This window comes from Pelodiscus sinensis, chromosome 2 (genome assembly GCF_049634645.1).
Source record: "Pelodiscus sinensis isolate JC-2024 chromosome 2, ASM4963464v1, whole genome shotgun sequence".
Classification (NCBI taxonomy): domain Eukaryota; kingdom Metazoa; phylum Chordata; order Testudines; family Trionychidae; genus Pelodiscus; species Pelodiscus sinensis.
The window spans coordinates 184423795-184441038 of record NC_134712.1 but is presented as its reverse complement, the minus strand read 5'-3'; the positions used below and the strand labels follow the sequence as shown (position 1 = coordinate 184441038).

General features: G+C 42.3%; 1 long non-coding RNA gene across 1 annotated transcript in view; it reads right to left on the bottom strand.

Annotated features, from left to right (window-relative positions):
- Nucleotides 1–342: 342 nt before the first annotated feature.
- The window catches only part of LOC142827295 (uncharacterized), a 55429-nt gene continuing 38527 nt past the window's right edge, over nt 343–17244 (bottom strand). Inside the window, exon 3 of the long non-coding RNA XR_012901949.1 lies at nt 343–5425. This is a non-coding gene — a long non-coding RNA (uncharacterized LOC142827295). The remainder of the gene's footprint in view (nt 5426–17244) is intronic.

The window sequence follows — 17244 nt, the reverse complement described above, 5'->3', positions numbered from 1 at the left end:
TCCCCGTTGCTGCAGGCTCTACCAGTCAGATAATGGACTGCAGCGAGATGTGTCCCCAGCTGAATAGTGCAAAGAAGAAGCTAATGCTGGTAGAAAATTGCATGAAAAAAGTAAAATTAAATAGGACTATTGTATTACAGCTACATAATATACTTTTAATGTTTTAGAAATGTGTTAGTTTTTTCAACACATAATAGGACAGATTTATTTGTGACTTGTATAGTCTATTGGAATTTAATAGAAAATGATGGATTTGAAAAGCGGGGGGAGGGTCTTTAAGCTGGAGAATTTAACAGAAAATTGTATCATTGCTATGGAATTCTACAGAATTTTTTTAAAAAGGTACAGAAAAGGTTTAATTCTATAGATTTACAAAGTAATTTGCATAGGATCCTATTGGTTGAACACATTAATATTTGTAGGACTTTTATATAAGGGGAGTTCAGCACAGGTCACTTTGTCCCAGTGTTACAATGTGACCCATTAGCTGGACACTGGACTGAGAGTCAGGCAAACTGAGCTCTGTTCCCAGTTTGGCCATTGACCTGGGAGTATTCTTGGGCAAGTCCCTCTACTGCTCTTTGACTTGGTTTCCTCTCCCACACTTCATCTGCTTTGCCTCTTTAGACTATAAGATCCTTAGGCAGTAATTGTCTCTTACCATGTACATACGCAACACTTAGCACTGTTGGGACCACTATGTATGCCTATAACACAAGTGATAATTTTCTGGTGAGGAGAGAAATGGATCAGTTGTGAAAGGATGGTACTTATAGTAGGGCAGAATCTGCCTGAAGATATACATGGCTGGCTCCCATTTCCTTCAAAAAAACACCTGCAACAGAGGTAAGAATTTGGTCAGTCAGGCATAGTGTAAGGCGGCACTTCCCATACATAGCTCTGCAAATAAGCTACGGGAATAAAGGGAAACAAGATGACTTTTTATAAATACATTAGAAGAAAGAAGAAAACCAAGGAGAGGATAGGCCCACTGGTCAGTGAGGAGGGAGAAACAGTAACAGGAAACTTGGAAATGGCAGAGATGCTTAATGACTTCTTTGTTTCAGTCTTCACTGAGACGTCTGTAGGAATGCCAAACATGGGGAATGCTAATGGGAAGGGGGTAGTTTTAGAAGGTAAAATAAAAAAAGAACAAGTCAAAAATCACCTAGAAAAATTATATGCCTGCAAGTCACCAGGGCCTGATGAAATGCATCCTAGAATACTCAAGGAGCTGATAGAGGAGGTATCTGAGCCTCTTGCTATCATCTTTGGAAAATCATGGGAGACAGGAGAGATTCCAGAGAACTGGAAAAGGGCAGATATAGTGCCCATCTATAAAAAGGAAAATAAGAACAACCCAGGAAACTACAGACCAGTTAGTTTAACTTCTGTGCCAGGGAAGATAATGGAGCAAGTAATTAAGGAAATCATCTGTAAACACCTGGAAAGTGGCAAGGTGATAGGGAACAGCCAGCATGGATTTGTAAAGAACAAATCATGCAAACCAATCTGATAGCATTCTTTGATAGGATAACGAGTCTTGTGGATAAGGGAGAAACGGTGTATGTGGTATACCTAGACTTCAGTAACGCGTTTGATACGGTTTCGCATGATATTCTTATCAATAAACTAGGTAAATACAACTTAGATGGGGATACTATAAGATGGGTGCATAACTGGCTGGATAACTGTACTCAGAGAGTAGTTATCAATGGTTCACAATCCTGCTGGAAAGGCATAACAAGTGGGGTTCCGCAGGGATCTATTTTGGGACCAGCTCTGTTCAATATCTTCATCAACGATTTAGATATTGGTATAGAAAGTATGCTTATTAAGTTTGCAGATGATACCAAGCTGAGAGGGGTTGCGACTAATCTGGAAGATAGGGTCATAATTCAAAACGACCTGGAAATTGGAGAAATGGTCTGAGGTAAATAGGATGACATTTAATAAAGACAAATGCAAAGTGCTCCACTTAGGAAGGAACGATCAGTTTCATACATACAGAATGGGAAGCAACTGTCTGGTAAGGAGTATGGCAGAAAGGGATCTAAGGGTTATAGTGGACCACAAGCTGAATATGAGTCAGCAGTGTGATGCTGTTACAAAGAAAGCAAACATGATTCTGGGATGCATTAACAGGTATGTTATGAGCAAGACACGAGAAGTCATTCTTCCGCTCTACTCTGCACTGGTTAGGCCTCGGTTGGAGTATTGTGTCCAGTTCTGGGCACCGCATTTCAAGAAAGATGGAGAAATTGGAGAGGGCCCAGAGAAAAGCAACGAGAATGATTAAAGGTCTAGAGAACATGATCTATGTGGGAAGACTGAAGGAATTGGGTTTGTTTAGTTTAGAAAAGAGAAGATTGAGGGGGGACATGATAGCAGTTTTCAGGTATCTAAAAGGGTGTCATAAGGAGGAGCGAGAAAACGTTTTCATCTTGGCCTCTTGGGATAGAACAAGAAGCAATGGGCTTAAACTGCAGCAAGGGAGGTTTAGGTTGGACATTAGGAAAAAGTTCCTAATTGTCAGGGTAGTCAAACACTGGAATAAATTGCCCAGAGAGGTTGTGGAATCTCCATCTCTGGAGATATTTAAGAGTAGGTTAGATAAATGTCTATCAGGGATGGTCTAGACCAGTGGTCCCCAACCTATAGAGGCTCCCAGGCACCCGGGGGTGGGGCCACTCACGCGCCGGATGCCCAGGGGTGTGGGGCCACTCATGCGCTGGGCGCCCGAGGGGTGGGGCCGCGCGTCCTGGGGCACGCCAGGGGCGAGAATGCCCTTGCACCCGGCACCGGCATGTGCACCGGGGCTGGGGCCGCTCGAGCGCCTTGTGCCGTGGGCCTGGGGCCGGCGTCCGAGCCGCGCGCCTGGGGCCAGCACCGGCGCCAGGCGCCCACATGTGCCCCGGGGCTTGGGCCACCCGAGTGCCGCACACCAGGCGCCGGTGCGTGTCGCGCGCCTGGGGCCGGCGCTTCCAGTGCGCCACGCGCCGGGGCCAGCCCAGTTTGTCGGCGGGTGCACACAAATGCCCCGGCAGGTGCCATGGTGCCCATGGGCACCGCGTTGGGGACCACTGGTCTAGACAGTATTTGGTCCTGCCATGAGGGCAGGGTACTGGACTCGATGACCTCTCGATCTCCCTTCCAGTCCTAGTATTCTATGATTCTATGAAATGCATCTGCCCTGTAATAATCTTGCCATCTCAGTCTTGACCCATCCCCATTACCAGGGCTCGCTGAACAGCGGCGAGCACTGCTCGCCAGCCGTGCTGTCCGGCAATCTGCGCATGTGCATATCGCCGGAACCCGGCTCTTCCGGGTTACAATCTACTCACCACGAGTGAGTAGATTGTATAATTTGTCAAGCCCTGCCCATTATAGAACATTGAAGTCTTCAAGGGTTTGGTGTCTTGCACTTACAACTTGCACTTAGAGACCGAATTGCTCTTCTCCCATAACCAGAGACAGATTTGAAATGGAGTTGATCTCCTGTAGTAACCAGAATTTTTTAAATAAAGACAAAGGGATGTTAAAAGAGGTTGGTTAATTTTAAGCTGAAGAGGCGAGTCAGGGCTTTTACTATCAGATACCACGCTTGCTGACTAGCTGCAATGATCAGTAGCTCTCTGATATGCAAGCAGGCACAGGCTTCAGGATAAGGAGCAAAGGGTTTTACTTAGCCATTCTCTAGGGAGGAGAAAAAAATGCAAATGAGTGAGTCATGGTTCCAATTAACATGAAGTGCAATCTAATGGCCCGCTTCATTCTATCTGATTCATCATTTAAAGATATGTGCACTTCTCTAGCATGAATAAGTAGAGATTCATTGCTATGGATATTTAACTCCTGGAATTCCAATGATTATTTGCCACATTAATCCACTTGAAAGCCTTTAGGGCACATGCTGCTGTAGGCTCTGTAGACACGGGATAGCACGGAGTTAAATGGATTTGTGCTAAAAGATATGGCACCCAGCCCAGAGCAATGGTGGGTATTTAAGATGGTGAAGGCAAACCAGCAGAATATTCTTTGCACACACAGCAAATCATGCTATCTGCAAACTGAAGACAACTGAAATGTTGCAAGAGGACAAAGCAAGCTAGTTAAACAGAAGCATTTCCTCATTTCAGAAAAATATGTGATTAAACATTGTAGCTCAAATCATAAACCCCAGTTGTCATGGATGCTTAGCAGTGAGATAAGGACTGTGTGTCAGTCCCATAGATTGACTGCTTTCTCCTAGTAATGGTCTAATGAACATCAGATATTCTGGCTGATTGTTTCTACCAGCCCAAGAGCGGGTTATATCAGAAAAAGCAACCAATAACAGGAGTCAGATAAAAATCAACTCCCACAGGCTTCACAATGGTGAGTGTAGCTTCTACAGCTCCTGAGGCCCAATGGATGAATGTGGAAAAAAGACTATATTTAATTAGAGACATTTCTGGAAATCAGTCCAATCTTCTTGTATTTCAGAAAGATAACTTGCTGCCCCCACAGCAGGAAAAAAAAAATGACTGATAAAACACAGTGGGTTTAGTTGCTTTGTTTTTTTACTGACAACTATTCATTGACACAGAACAAAGCTGACTATCAAAGGCATTCTGATGCCATGATAACAGGTGCTGTGTAAAAACCTGCAGAGAACAGACAGAAAGGGCAACTGATGGGGAATTTGGGGTTTATGAGGATGCACAGCATCTTGCAGGCTGAAACCCTTAATTAAGGAATGATGCACGTGTACATTTTGTATTTCATCAGATTAGTTTATAAAACCATTAAGCCAAATTCTTGGCTGGGGTCAAGTCACGTAGCTCAATGGGCTTCTGTTGGAGAAATGTGCCACTTTCCACCAGCAGAGAATTTGATCCATTATCTTGGATCAAAAGCATGTACCGAAAATGAAACTTCCTGAACTACCATATAAAGCTGAAGGTCATTACTGTACTTGTACAAGTTTTTCCCTACTTAACACTTTTGTCTCTGATTCACCTGGCCAGGTGTAGATTGTAGAGATCCAGAAAGGTTTTCCTGAGAGGCTGCCAAGGAGGAAGAATGAGATCAAGGCCGAGCCACCTACAGGCAGCCATTTATTTCTTCCTCGGGGTTACCAGCGAGCAAAACCAGATAGAATGCCAGACTCTCTGTCCTGTTGATGATCCTGCACAAAACAGCTGGCAGGAAGGCAGCTGCTGTCAAATTTCTATGAATGATGCAAATCAGGAGATGCTCTGGATCAGAGATGGGCAGGAGACGTGCTGTGCTAGAAGTAACATTGGGCATAAATAACTTGTTTAGGCCCCTATGTAATTATTAGCATCAGACATTTTGATTTCAGGCAGCCATAATCTTTCTAAGGACACATCAGTGTTCTCTTTTTTCCTGCTGACTTCCTTCAAGGTTCTCCAGCGTTCCCCTGTTGCGAACAGAAAAAGATCACTAAGACAGTCACACCGAAATATACTTTTAAATTCAACATTTGTTTTCCCCACTACCTTTATTTATTCAGCTCAAATATGCTGATTTGCTTGGTTATATAGATCAGTCCTTTTCTAGTGCCTTAGCAAAAGACTATGCCTTGTTAAGAGACAAGAGTTGTTCCTTTTAAATGAGCCTGTCTGAGTTCTCGGCTGTGCGTGTGATAGCACCAGACTCAGCATATAGAGCTTTCTTCATTCCCTCGTATGGAAGTCTCTCTGCTGTCTAATACTCACCAACGGGTCAGACCTGGACAGTGAGAAATTGTTTGTGCTAAATCCTGCTAAGACAGCTGCTGCTAGGCAACCAGCCCCAGGCGCAGAGTGAAGAAAGGATGCTGCTTGGGTTTGTACTTCAGTGGGATACATTTTATGTCAGCAAAACACAGCAACAATCGCAGGCTTATTCTCACCTCTGAATGTCCCCTTATTCTCTCCCAGCCTTTGGTCAGCTTTTGATCAGCTTTAAAATACTGCTGGGTTAAAGTGCTCCCTTCCCCAGGCTTATGCTGTGACCTTCATACCAATACAGCAGCCTTCTTCCGGGGACAGGTTTGACTATTGCAGTGCATTGTGGGCCCATTTACCTGCCTCCCCTGGTCAATGGATTGAAAACAATTGCTGGCAAGTGTTTGGCTTGTAAGGAATGGTTTCTGTGAAGTGCTGAACAGCCACAAATTGCCCCTCCCCGTTTGTTTCGGTAGTATGTTGCGGAAGCTGTATAGAATTCATCCCTCGATCTTGGCCACATTTTTGGATTGTACATTTTCAATTCAGCACCTGCAGGATCAGGCCCTATGTGATTTTATCAAATCCCGAGTGGCAAGCCCAGCCTCACTAAGGAAGGAGTACTTCCGTGCAGACAGCTGTGCTGAATGTGACAGCAAAGGACCCAGCCACAATGGTGGTCTTTGTGAACAGACTCTCTCCTCTGAAAAACAGACTGAGACCATTGCCTCATTTCACATAGGATACCAAGCAACGCTGAGACATTACTGGGCAAAGTTGGCTTTGAACAAGTGTCAGGAGCTACAGCCTGTTATAACAGGGTATGTATCATTTCACTGCTGAAAGACTGCAAGGAAGGACAAATGTGCCCCAGACAGTGTGGGTCAGTAAAGGGACACTTATCAATAAAGAGAAGACTGAGGAGCCTGGTCACAGATCCCTTTTGTGGTAGGTGCTGAACAAATGCAATAAAATAACTTTTAGTGCCCTATTTCCAATTTTCTGAACTATCATGTTATCCTTCGGCTTGTCTAATGGTGATTGTTAAATCAGCTCCTAGTCAAAGCCATGGAAGACCTTATCATATGATTCAAGATTATATCTTGAGATTTGAAGTAAACAATGAGCATATGTAAAGCCTGTGTATAATAGTTGCCAATGTAGTACAATGACTATGCTTTTCCTCTAACAGATTAAAATTAATGCAAACAATATCCTGTATGTATGCTATATATATTGGCTGAATACAGAACAGCCACATCATTTTTCTAGGTATTTCTAATATGCCCATCCAGAATGGGGTCAACATAGCTGAATTAAACAAACCCCAAATACATTTAGTTCTTGCCTGTCCCCACTAAATATCTGTACCTTGTGCTATGCCATGGTGATGCTATAAGCAGAATTTGCTGCCACATTATCATTTATAATGGGGTTGATCCTGCAGGGCTTATGCAGGCAGAATTCTGGCTAACATCAGTGCAGGATCAGTCCCTAGCTGGAGTGGAAAAAAAGAACAGTCGCCAGAGGCATGTAGTCTAGACGTACCCTTAGATACGCGACTTGAGCTACGCTAATTGCGAAGCTTATTTGAAATTTGGGCATGTCTGCACAGCACTTATTTCAAAATAAAGCACTCTTCCTCTGACTTCCCTTACTCCTTGTACAATGAGGTTTACAGAAGTTGGAGTAAGAAGTCTGATATTTCGAATTTATTTTGAAATAACGGGCATGCTGTGTAGATGCACAAGATGTTATTTCGGAATTGACGTTATTCCGAAATAATGCTGCGATGTAGACGTACACTTAGTGTCCTATAACGCCACCTAAGAACAAAACCATTTCAACTATATGCTGTATATTATCCAATCCTCAGTTAGGGGGCAGGTTTTTTACTACCAGATGGTTGCTGCTCCAATTCCATGGGCATAGAAGTGTGCTGACATCTAGTGGTCATTTGGGTCAATGGCTAAGATCAAGTGTCTAAGAAGATGTAGCTCAATTGTTTAGTAATAAATAATACACATGGACAAATAGAATCAGATTGATGACAGAGACATTTACTCCTGCCCCATTTGTATATAATGCATTGTATCATCTGTAGGTTTAAGAAAATTATAGTAATAATTGTTCATTGCAGCATTTTTTTAAGCTGGGATTTTCAAAAGCACAGCTTCCACCAAAGACACACTGGGAGCACTTTGGTAGAATCCATCTTTAAGAATTTATAGACTAGCAGTCATCATAGATCTAAGCACTGAAAATTGCAAGAGGTAGATAAGAGTAGAGTTCTGGTCTTCATTGTACCTGTAACTTTGCCTTCAATGAAGTTACTGTGGATTTACTCATCCCTAACAAACTGGAATTTGGCCTTTGACCTGCTGTTTTTCTACAAACGTGGGAAAAATCACAAAAATAGTCATTGAAAATATAAGGCAAATACATCAGAACATACGTACTTGGGATGAAATGTCTTCATTCATTGAATTACATAAATTCGGTCCATTTAGTGTTGCATACATTTAAAACACGTAAGATAGTCATATAGATTTTGATGATTTTATATGAACATGGACAGATTTACTAAATCCCTAATTAGCACATAATTCTGATATTGAGCAAGGCTGTGTCCATGATCCATCTATGTTATGGCTGCACATGTGGAGGCAAAGGGTGTCAAAGTAGGCGGGTTCTAGTTTTATCTTTTGATTGTATTTCTTTCCTCATGATCTGGAGGAAAGAAATACATACACCCCTTTACACACACACACACACACACACACAAAATAGCCTATGAAAAATGCACTAAACCAGGAGTTAAGAGTTAAGTTAAGAGTTCTGGTGTCTCTGCTTTTTACTGCTATTTCATTTCTGTGGATTTTATAGCCCTTATAGATGAGGCCTAGAAGGCAGCCAGGTTTCATTCCTCCATTTTACAAATCACATAATGGACTGTACAAGATCATGTTTGGTAATAAAACCCACGTCTCTAATAAAACCTACCCAAGTGTTCTATACAGACACATTTCCACTCAGAATGATTGGATTATGGAGTTTGGAGGTCCTACCAGAACTAGGAATAGAACCTGAGTAACTGACCTGAACTGAGCATAAGTAATCCACTGCTTTCTGGCAAACAGTACTGCAACCTACTGGCCCCTCGCTAATAGTTATTTCACATCAAAGATAGAAATTACTCTAGTCACTCAAGCGGCAGAGGTTGGTCCTAGACCTCACATGATACAAGCCCTTCTGACCATGCAAAGAGTCCCAATGGCTGCACAAAATGACATTTGCTTGTCTAGATTTCTTTTAAAATTCTTGTTGATTGCATTCATGCCACAGATGTTCTACCTAACACCAGTGTGGTGTCTCACATTTTAGCCATTGCTTGGGTTACACACTGAAGATAGTTGGAAGGCTTCTCCAATAGCTCTTGAAGCAAGAGTAAAAACCTAGTTGTGATACTCCATACCTCAAAGTAACACCCAGGAAACCCCATACGTCACCATTGGGACAGGGGTATGGTATGGTTTGTACAGCATATGCCTTGTGAAGTATTGTTTTAAAAGTCCTGAGCTGATGAACATTAATATCCTGTTGGATTGTATGTGAATTTATGAGGTATTGCTAGGTGTGACTGAAATATGTTGCAAGGTTGGGAATAGCCGTTTGGTTACAACAAAAGAGGGCCAGAAAGACATTGATGACCTGCCAAGAAAAGAATTCACTATCCTAGACACGGTTTATAAAATATATGCAATGAAGACTGATCAATGGGGCTTGCATCACACCCACATAACAGAAAGATCTTTCTAGATGCTGGTAGAAGGTATAAAAAGAGAAACAGTGACATCACCACTTGGCCTCTCTCCCTGGCGATCAACACCTAGGCCAAGCACGTCTGGAAGACAGACTTTGAACTGGAGAAGTTCAATTTCAAGATAGACGGTAGTCCTAGCCCGGGTTGTAAAGAACTGTCAGCTGGTTCTGCCATCTGTCGGGGTGAGACACTGCTTGATTCAAATCCTGCTTCGTTTGTAAAATTTAGACTGAACATTTATTTTCATTTCTTAAGTAACCACCTTTGATCTCTATGCCTGCTACTTATAAGCACTAACATCTCTCTTTCTGTAGCTAATAAATCTGTTTTATAGTTTACCTAAAAGAGTGCATTTTGGTTGAAGTGTTTGGCAAGCCTCAGCTCAGATCACAACCTCTAATGAATGTCCACTTTCTTGTGAAGCAGTGATAGACTAGGTAATGAATTACACTGGCCAGGCTTCTGCAAGACAGTGTAGGTCTGTGGTGCAAGACCATGTAGGTCTGTGGTGCAAGACTAAGCAGCTGGGGGGAATTGGATTGAGCCTCTCTATTGATGGCTCGTGAGTGGCTCAGGGGATCATTCATCTAACTCAGTTGGAGATGTCCCTGCTGGTGCACAGGTGTGTAAGTGCAGGGCCTGTGAATGGCTTGCAGCTTGACATTAGCATCACGGTATGAGGGACATCCTTAGTTATAGGTTCAGAGGGCTCAGCAGTCCCACAGCCTAAGGGACTCCATCACACCAATTAATATATAATCCCCAGGCAGATGGCCTATGGAGTATAATCCTGCAAGGATCAGGCTAGGAAGAGAGAAGCATAGATACTGGTCTTGACAGCCTGCAGAAAGTAATCCTGTAGGAGATAAACTGCAGGAGAGCCCAGATTTGGGGAGGGTGGTAGTGAGGAGATCATAAAAATATAAGAACAGCCACACTGGGTCAGACCAAGGACCCGTCTACTTCAGTAACCTGTCTTCTGACAGTGGCCAATGCCAAGTGCCCCAGAGGGAATGAACAAAACAGATAATCATCAAATGATCAACCCTTGTTGCCTATTACCAGCATTTGAAAAACAGAAGCTAGAGACAACATTCCTGCCCACTCTGGCTAACAGTCACTGATGAACCTATCCTCTATGAATTTATCTAGCTCTTTTTTGAACCTTGCTAAAGTCCTGGCCTTCACAACATCCTCTGGCAAGGAGTTCCAGAGGTGGACTGTGTGTTGTATGAAGAAATGTTTCATTTTGGTTTTTTAAAACCTGCTTCCAATTAATTTCATTTGGTGACCCCTAGTTCTTACAATATGGGAACAAGTAAATAACTTTTCCTTATTCACTTTATCTATACCTGTCATGATTTTATAGACCTCTATCATATCTCCCCTTAGCCTCCTCTTTTCTAAGTTGAAAAGCACCAATTTTATTAATCACTCCTCACATGGCAGTCATTCCAAATAATTTTTGTTGCTCTTTTCTAAATTTTTCCAGTGCCAAGATATCTTGATATTCCCTGTCTTATTCTCTAATCCTTGGAATGAGAGGGGACAAGATTGATATGCTGAACCCATGCTAAATAAGTTTTATTTTTAAGAAATAAAATTGAAGCCCTGAAGAAAAAGGTCTGAAATCTTGGAGCTGGAGAGTGTTCTTTGATGCACAAGCCAATATGATAGACCATCAGCATGCAGATATTCTCTTACACTATTGCCACTAGCAGCTCTGGCATGCACGATCACCTACAGAAAAGAATCTGAGTCATAACCTTTACAGGAGTCTCAGTCTAAGGGTTTTAATGGATGACTGAATGGTAAGCTGGCATTATAAAAGTAGTCTTCCCACAAGATATTATTTTTCATGTTTTGTCTTCCCACAAGATATTATTTTTCATGTTTTGCCTCTGTGCAAGACATGCTGCTGACTTATTGGTGTTGCAAAGCACAAAGCCATAATTTTCTTTTATTGACCTCGCTATGGGTAGCCATCGCTCTGCAAAAATGCAGATGGTCATCTTATTCTTCCTGAGAGGATAAATGCCATTGCTTTGAGAAAAACAGCAAAGTGGCCATTCATAATAGCAGCAGTGTACAATTTAATATCTGAATTAACTGCACATGGAAAGGCAACGTGAGTGAGGTCATTTCTGAACACATTAACTGCCCCATGGTGCCACAGTACTATTTGTTGTTTTTAAAGTTACAGACTAAGGGGGCTACCCTTCAGACTTTTACACCCACGTTAGGCATTTTGGATACAAACCTTTATAAACTGCTGCTCCCACTAATACTTTAGGACTATACTGTATCAAGGCAAATTTACATATAGCATATATGTCTGCCATCCAGAACTGAAAATACTGGCCTTCAGTCCACCCCTAGTCATAGATAATTTTATTGCATTTATTTGAGATATCTAATTGCAGTAACTCCATTTATTTTTGGCACTCTTTCCTTTCCTTTCTCTTTTCTGTGCTCATTTTTCAGGGGTATCTGCTTCCCAGATCAGATTCTAGCTATACTTATTAGAAACCTTTGACCTTCTGAAACCTGTGGACCACGGCTTTAATGAATAACCACATTTCTTTAACTGTTCCATTGCTAGACCTCCACTATATCTTCTGTGCTTTGGCAGGATAGTAGGAGGCACTTCGCATGTGTGGGAGCAGCAAAACAGTTACAATGGATGGCTAAAATGTGATTCCCTTTGTACATTTTCTTTGAAAAATGTAGGTGCAATCACAGCCATCTTAGCCATTAACATAAAATGCCCATTTCACCATAACCCTATAAATGGCCAGGTTTTGCAATGACTGCGCTCCCACAGCTCTGGGGGTTTCAGTGGGAGTTTGGGGCACACAAAGAATACAGGATCAGACCCATACAAAGTTCCTCATACAGGTGTAATTTGTTAGTAGAACAGAAATGAGGGTCAAGTAGATCTATTGGGGAAGCTTAACAAAATGTTAGGTCATACTGAGAGCTTACTGCATTGGTATTTTTTCCTGTACAACAGAAACACATGCCATACCCCTATCTGTGCAATGTTTTTGCATACAGGCAGTCCCCGGGTTACGTACAAGATAGGGACTGTAGGTTTGTTCTTAAGTTGAATTTGTATGTAAGTTGGAACTGGCGTCCAGATTCAGCCGCTGTTGAAACTGACCAGCAGCGGCTGAATCGGACACGCCTGGGGCAGAGCAGCTGGGGTGCTGCTGGGTTGGTCCCACAGCGCCGCTCCTCGGCACTACTGGACCAACCCAGCAGCACCCCAGCTGCTCTACCCCAGGCGTCAGCGAGAAAAGCCTGGTCTGCTGGGGGGGGCGCACACTAGCTGCGCCCCCCCCCCAGCAGACCAGGGAGACGTGGGCAGCGGGACTGCTGAGACGCGCCGCGGTCCCGCCACCCGCGTCCTCTGCGGCTTTGCTCCGCGTCTCCCTGGTCTCCTGGGGGGGGCGCGCAGCTAGTGTGCCCCCCCGGCAGACCAGGGAGACGCGGAGCAGCTTCTCTCGCCGCAGAGGACACCGGCGGTGGGACCGTGGCGCGTCTGGGTGGTCCCGCCGCCCACATCCTCTGCAGCGAGAAAAGCCCCGTTTGTATGTAGGGATCCAACATAAGTCGGATCCACGTAACCCGGGAACTGCCTGTACTATTGATACATATTAAGAGCCAACTATTGTCTCAGCCACTGGCCCATGTGACCAGGGAGCCCCTTCACCCTGACATATCTGTGTATGACTGTGTCCCAGGAAGCAAACGCCCACCCAGATCAGACCAGCATACAAAGGGCACACAATCTCACGCCTAGGTAGCTCTCTCAGTACCAGAGTGGCTGAGGCCATAAAAGGCTCTCTCCCTTCCAAAGTGCTCTCCAAACTGAAGAGGTTGAAGGACAACTACCTTTATTCTCTCAAATGCAGCAGACTTTTTCCTTCTGTGTCTCGATTCTATTTTCTTTATCCGCCTTCAAACCAGGGACTCACTCACCTCAGGCTGGGGGGGTAGGCATGACTAATAGCTTTAAAGGAACCACATAAAATTCTACCTTATTTAGTGAGAGGGCCAGTCAGAAGAGTATCTAAGCTACAGCTAGCTGCCCACATTGTGGATGATATTTTAATACATGGACCACATCTCCTCACTATCATAATCCCATTGGATTCCTGTGGCAACTCAATCCTTTACTTGGATAAGTAACATTAAGAAGGTATTGAATGAACCTCAACTAACTTTAATACAATTTAGGAGTTGGAAATGGGGAGAAGGTGGCAACCAGCCACAAATGATGTACAGATCACAGTTTGGCAAGCTCTGTTCTAGGTGTTGGGATCTACTTCACACCATGAAGAATTGTCCTTGTCAGTGAATTCCAGAGAGCCACACTAAGTGGGAAAAGAAACAATCCAGGCCTGTAAGAAATTAAATTTATCATAAACAAATCCCTTTAGAAATATGATTGTTTTTATTTTAAGAGCTGGGCTGCTTTCATACCAAATCAACCTAGTTTATAGAAGACTCCTACTGAAGGTCTATAGGCAAGAAAGTTGTACTGCTATAACTTGATCGACTTTTAAATTGGTTTAAAACTCTTTCAAAAAGTTGGACAATGTTTTCAGTATAAGAATGACTTATTGTGGTTTAGTTCAGTCTCCTCCTAAGTGAGTTAAGCTTAACTGCAATATAATATAGAAATCAGGGTCCCTACAGCTTTTTGTACCAATTTAAGCAAACTAGGTTAAATGAATTCCTTAAGATGGTGCAACTTTCCCAATTTAGACATGCTGTAAGGTTTAGTCCAAGGAAAGAAGGCTGAAAACATGTAGCATTCTGCAAAGAGTAAGAGGTAGCTTATTCTTCCAATTCACTTCTAGCTAAAAGGACACCTTTTCAGCCAAACAATAAACAAAACTATTCACAATGTTACCAGTTTACCACTCAATATACCTATTTTTTATTTCAGGAATTTACTTGAACTCCATGAATAAAGGTAGATGATAGCCCTGGAGGCTACAAGGAACTATGGAGCGCAGTAGGCCAGAAGCTCAAACAAACAAAATATGCACCTTAAAAATAGTGGCCTCAAATCTCATCTACACCTCCTAAGTGCTGTGTTGCTAATTCTCATGATTTTATTGTGTTGAAGCCCCAGCTCCTGGAGTCAGTGAATAAATGAGAATCTCAGCTTGCTTGCTTTTTTAAATCAAGTCTCTGGTTCTCATGGCTGCCAAGTAAAGGTTGAATATATGAAACCCAAGGTCTCAAAAACTGGATGATAAATCAGGAGGACTCATAATTATTTGTAAAGTCTGGTTATTTTTAAGATAATCCCATGACTTTTTGCAGCCTGGCCCATAACTTTGGAATGCTTTGGTTTGGCAGTATTGTGGATGATGGGAGTTCAGGTTACAGGAGAGAAGGGAACAAAAATGTGGTATAAAGCTTCCATTGCCCTTCCCAAATTTAGGAGCTTCTCTTACGGAAGTTGCCTGCTTCTATAGGCCACACCACCTAGATAGACTACCTGAAGTGCAGAGCACTCTGAAATACAATATTTAAGGCGGAGACTCATTTTAGGGACAAGGTAAGCTGTACTCTACTCAGTGCAGTTAACAGATTGAGTGCAAACTATCATCCAACGCCTCATTTCAGTGTTTCCTCTTCAATCAGGAGTAAGTTGTATGGCTTAAGATTTCATCTCACCATTTAATCTCTCCTGAATCAGATCTGCATATTTGTTGGTTGGAATGAGCTTAATGTTGTCTTAATTGCAGAAAACATGAATATAATTTGTCATAATGATGAGGTAGTCATGTTGCCCTCTCTCTCAATTTGTCTAAATGTTCATATATACATTAGAATTGAGTAGTTTAGTTTTACTCACACAACCTCCCTTGATTACTCCCCTGTCTCATATATTGCAATTTCTCATTAAGATATCAGATTCATGCAAAGTACATCTGTGTGGTATATCATTTATTAATATGCTTTGGAGCACTCTCCTGCCGACAAATGGAAAGCTGCTTGTGGGGACTAGAAGTATTTTGTCAGCAAAAGTGCCAACAAACAGCATTTACACACACTAACTTTTAGCGACATGGCTATGTAGACATAGCCCTAGTCACAGACTTTAAAACGTATTTTCAGTACATATCCATAACTTCTTAAATATCATCCATAAAGCTCACGGCAATTACGAGGATCGGTATGATAAAACTTTTAGTAGAGACCTCACCTGACATCATTGCTGTGCTATGTGCAGTGAGTTTCTCTGACAGAACAGGGAACCCCTTGCCAACTTATACCAATGGTCCTCCGTCTTACACCAACCATAACACATTTTGTTAGAATTGTTAGAATCATTTGGACCAGGATAAAATGCAAAAGTGATCAGAAAAAAAAATTAGCTTCCCTGGGCCCTGGCTGTTCAAAATTTTAGAGAAAGAAGGAATAAATACAGACATTATGAACTGCCCTCATGCTCCCTGCACTTCTAGTTGCTTATGTGGTACAGACGTTTGTGTTGCAAGATCACCTAGCTCATGTCAGTGCAGTCCTTGTGTAAAAAGTGCTATACAAATGTTTGTTTGTAGCTACTGGACCTATAAAAATGTGAATGAGCATGTATTTTATATCACTTGGTGAGCTAACTACGCAATTGCTAACTTCCAGTCAGCTTTAAAAATATACCCACGAGCCTCTCCAGCCACAAAATTGCAACTTTAAATTATTTGAGAGTGCAAAATTGGCAGCCAGACTGAGGCCCTTTAGGAAACAGATGCCTTGATCTCTACCTTAGCATTTTGGTTTCTTATTTTATTCATGAGAAGCTAAAAAGGGAATGAAACAAGGTAAGTTCAGCTTTGGAATGGAGGGGAGTATCATCAGCATAATAGTGGTAAGAAATACATTAACCCTGCTTAGCTGAGTCCAATAAGTGTTTATTGAGCTATAGTAAAACCATGACAATCATCATTTCAACAGAAGGAAGCTAATCTTTGTGATATTCAGTGTCTGGGGAGAAAACTTGTCATTGGTTCAAGCTTATATTACTAGAAGAAACTAATGTCTGTTACGGCAGGTCTACCCTATTGGAGCAATGTCAACCTAAGGTATGCAATTCTGCTACATGAATAGCATAGCTGGAGTCGACATACCTTAGGTTGGGAAGTCACCACTTCAGCGGATTGATGGGAGAAACTCTCCTGTTGACTACCCTTAAACTTCATGTTCTAGTGAATTACTGGAGTCAAGTGATCGGTGGTTGATTTAGTGGGTCTTCACTAGGCCTGCTAAATCAACCCCCATGGGATTGATTGCCACGGAACAGATCTCCTGGTAAGTGTAGACATGCTCTTAGAGAGCCTGAAAGTCTTCTTTGAACACAAATTTCTTACTGATGGAAAAATGGTGTTATGTGCAGAGTATGAGAGTGATAGGTATCCTTTTGTCTGTTGTGCCCTCTTCAACTCCTTAAGACTTTTAAAACTTTCTCCCAAAAGAAAAATGGACTAAAGAACAAATAATGCATTTATATTTACCAGATGACCTTATCCCAAATATAAATGTAGCCCCTTTCATTTCTTAAATGGATAAAAAAACAAAACAAAAAAACCCACACACTTGTGCAAAAAAAATTGTGCAATGGCACAAAAAACCCACCCTTATAGACTTCTCTTCAAAGATTTTTCTAGCTTTCAAAGTTTAGATGAG